Source organism: Vanellus vanellus (assembly GCF_965231255.1).
Source record: "Vanellus vanellus genome assembly, chromosome: 2".
NCBI lineage: Eukaryota > Metazoa > Chordata > Aves > Charadriiformes > Charadriidae > Vanellus > Vanellus vanellus.
Window position 1 is genome coordinate 129,934,683 of NC_138906.1, and position 4,528 is coordinate 129,939,210.

The window sequence follows — 4,528 nt, forward strand, 5'->3', positions numbered from 1 at the left end:
ATCAGAAATCATGAGAAATATCATCACTTTCCCTTATTTGAAAAAGACGGTTTCAGATGGGAATAGATGTCAAACCAGCTACTGGGATTTTCATACAGCTGGAGACAGGAATTTTCATCTGCGCTAATGCAAAGAGAATATAGCCATGCAAACACCCTATCCTGCCCATGGGCCCGGACCAGTTCCCTGCCCAGTGCTGTGCCCTACCCGGCGGATTCATCAGCCCCAGACAGAGCAAGCCCATTGTGCAACAGAGACGTGTCCCTCCCAGAGTTAGTTTCGTGGCCTAAAAAAGTAAAATTAGCTAGAAACTTGATCACTCTCTATAAATAAACACTGGGATTTGTAGCTGTCCTGTCCCTCAGCAGGGCAATGTTAAGGGGAAAAAAAGAACAAAACCAAACTCAAACAGGGAGAAAATCAAATAAACTTCGGCTGAAAATAAAGAGAGCTTTGTAACCAACAGAAAAGAGAGATTTAGCTGTGAAATTATGGAGGAAAATAAACTTGCTTTAAGATGGAGCTCAAATTCTTTAGCATCCTCTATTCACATTCTTTCCCAAAATGGACCCAGAAAAAGCCCTCGGTCTCTGATTTGTTCCGTAACAGCAAAGCACCAACTTCTTGGTTTAAATCTACTACTTGTTAGGGAATGTGTTAATTTTTAAGAAGTTATCTCATCAATTCTTTATGGAAAAAGTGCCTATTCAATTCAAGTTTTGGGTGTCAGTGATTATTTTAAAGAAAACTTGGCACATAACGTTCATTGTAGAAAATAAAATGAATTTACTAGAGTTGTTTTATAGTTTCTGTGTCCTTTACAGTGATCTGCCATTGTATTTGGTGAATATTTGTCTGTAGGAAGAAAAGTCAGCAGACTGAACTGGGCATTCAGAAACGCGGTGCTAATTTCTGGTGTGCGCGGAAATATTTTCTCCCCAAACAGATGAGTTTTTTCACACTAAAGATGGTGCAAAAGAGGCAAAATAATTTGTCCACTACCTGCTGTCAACTATTGATGCTTTCATCACTAGGACACCAATTATACTGACAAATGTTCTTCATGAGGGCTCTTTTGGGCACATATATTTCACCAGTCGTCTCTGTGGCTTAGAGTGGAGTCGTTTCTTTGGAGCTCTAAAGTACTTGTCTTCCTTCTGATCCGCTAGAGACAAGTTACTGGCTGGCAATTTATAACTCTTTGCCAGAGAAGCCCCTCTATCTAAAGTCCCCGAGTACTTTTTTTAAAGACATTTAATTTCTTTTTATTTTTTTTCTAATCTTTTCCAGCTCTCACAGTCATATGTGATTATGGAGATTAGTTTGGAATTCAAGGAGGGATTTTTTAAAAAACATATTTTGAATCCTACATGCCCTGCTGTTTTCCCCTGGGTTTTACATTTGTCTATAGCTTTTCAGAGATGCTGAGAATCACATGGTTTTCAGCAATGTCTAGGACAAGTAGATACTTGACGTCTCTTCACATTATACTGCAGTTCCATAGGAAAAAAAATGCAGGCGAGAGGAGAGAGACTGCAACCCTGTCGCACACAAGTGCCCGTGCTGAGCCACTCCATCATCTGGTTATTCATCCATGCAGAGTACTCGACACCTCCTGAAGGGTGCTGCAGGTCTGTGGCATTGAACATTCAACAGCAAGACTCAGCCAGCCTCTGTTCTGCCACGAGATGTCCAATATATGGAGAGCGCCAATTCAATTTAATGACAGTTTCTAGACTTTTGTCCAATGCAGATATAGTGTGCACCCCGTCATAGGAAGAATGACGGACCGATAATCTAAGCTTAGCATTAGTGTGGAGCAAACTGCTGCACACTTTCATGGTATTGATCTCAAGTCCTGTATCGGGAAGGGCCAGACACAGTCTTCTCTAGAAAATCACAGCCCAAAGTTAAATCTGGACCTTTTAGTAAAGGGGAAGCAAGGCTAATTGCGCCCATCTAGTTAGGCAATAACTGAGCTTGAACACCTGGTTAAAGAGTTTCTGGGACTTTGTGACTCTCCAGAGCTGATCTGGCAGCCATGATAGACTCCAACAACACCTGAAAGAGAGGGCTCGTTGCCAGAATCGGGTCTCCTTTCTAGCACTTTTGCAAACATTTACTGAAATCACCTTTCATGTGTGCAATCGGAAAAAGTGGGTATTTGCAGTAGCATATGTGAGACATGGAAGAGTGACAAGGGAATACATTTTGTCTCTCCCTTACGCAGACGCACACGCACACGCGCGCGCATACACACACACAGAGACATGTCCCAAAGCCATTAAAATCTCAGCCGAAGGGGGGAGATTTCTCAGGATGTGTGAAGTGACAGTCCTTGGCAATTCTCCAGCCAGCCCTCCTGCAGGTCCCTGCTGCCTGAGAACAAGCTGATTAACAGTTTTCTGTACCCTGAAGCTAGGGGCACTTAAGGGAAGGGGTTGTTCCTTTTATCCTGCAGCTGCAGAGGGGGTATCACCGCAGATAAGGTAATGAGAATTTTCCAAGAGTCTCACCTTCTCCTTCCCAACTGTTTTTCTCACTCTTCCTCTGCCGCTCCTCCCTCCATCTTCAATGTGCTCGCTCATTAATGATTACAAAAAAACCTCGCTGGTATACACAGAAGTGCAAAGCTGCTGCTGAACAGACTCCGTCTGCCTCAGGATCGGTTGCTGCATCTGCTTGTGAGGCTGCCAGTCAGTACTGCAGATGATTTAAGAGGCTTTCTTATTGGCAATTTAGTTAAACCTGCTGTGCACAGCTAGGTCTTGGGAGAAGGAAGATGAATGCACATTTTAATGACTGAATCAGCATATATTGGGAATCAGGCTGGCAGCAGCCTCACCTCCCTAGGGGTTCACCACCTATGACAAGCGAAAAGCCTCCTGCCTGTTAAAAAGTACGTGATTGCTGTATGCCCCTCTGCTTGATATATATTCTAGATGGATTCCGCCAGGGCTCCCCGATGACATTAAAGCATACCCAGTGTTTGCAAGATGATGTTGATGCTGTTCAGACCCTGATGCCAGTACTGCATCCTAGGAGGCATAAAACTGTACTGCGGAGTGGCTTCAGCAGATTGTTGCATCCTCTACGTTCCTGTATGAAGTGGTAATGTAAAACCTCAGACTGCTGACAGGTGTAATAGTTGTTTTATGTACACACGCACTTACCTCCATGCTGGCTAGTGTAAATTAGCACACCTCCACCACAGTCAGTGGAGTTATGCTGATTTATGCCTGCTGAGGATTGCAGCCATAGTGCTTGCCTCTATTTTTGTACATGTATGCATATACACTCATATACTTCAGTTTTCAACAGAGAGACTTCAGCTATCCAGAATAAGATTGTCCTCCATCTGGTTTTCTTTCCAACAAAAATATCTGCAGTTATTCAGTCACAAATGTGAAATTATTCTATATCTTCAGCGACACTGAGATAATTGAATTTATATTGCACATATGCTTGTTTACACATGCAAGAGCTCACAGTCATTATTACTGTTGCTGATTTATGTTATTGCCATTCAAAGCTGCATGCACTTATGTACATCATTCATTTTAAAATATTTCAGAAATAAATCATCACATAACAAACTAAGCAATCGGATGAGTATCCTATTATTCCCCTCATCTCTATCAGGTCAAATTACCAACCTTCAAATCCTTTTTTATCATTTCAGAAGTTATATTCTTGCACTTCGAGGTCAACCGTTAGAGCTACTTTGGACAAATGCATAGCAGCAAGTTGCAATTTGAGGAAACTATACAACAGACTTTGAGAAGTTAAGGAACCCTGCACTTAACACCCTGGAGAACTAACATTAAACAGCATGCGTAATTCAAGCTTTTAACAAATCATATCTGAGATCAGTGTGATAGAATTCAGACTGAAGCGATGCTTACATGCAAACCAATCCCAACATTGTAAGGCACCAGAAAGCAGACAGGTTTTTCCCAAGAGGATTTTTCTGAATTTATTCTGTAACAGCCATCCTAAACCTTCTTGCTGGACTCATCTACCTTCCGGACCACTTGCTTCCCCGTGAGATTTTTTGTCATGCCTGCCTACCTTAGGTTTTCTTACTCCTGCATCAGGAAGAACATTAGCTCTGATATTCACTTTTGTAGACATAAGGCTTAGTTTTGCCATGCTATTCTTTAAAGGTTATATCATTTGTGTACTAGCTATGCAAAACATGACATGTCATAATTTATTTCTGTCTGCAAAAGGACACTTAATAGTTTAGCAAGACAACGCCATTATTGTTTAGGCAGAGCAGCAGTGACTGTGAGTAACTGAACTCAATAGGAGCAGGTCACGAGGTGATTTAAATTACAGGTATCTCACTAAAGTCAGCGCTACCAAGTTAAACCAACTAAAGACATGAGGACAAATCTGCAGCCAATTTACACAGCACATCTGTGCCTAAAGTCAATGTTTCCAACACCTGAATGATTAGGCTGTCAGAGAGTCACCTGTAATTTTTTGAATGCTGGTTGACCTTTGGTACCAAGCTATTCAGCCT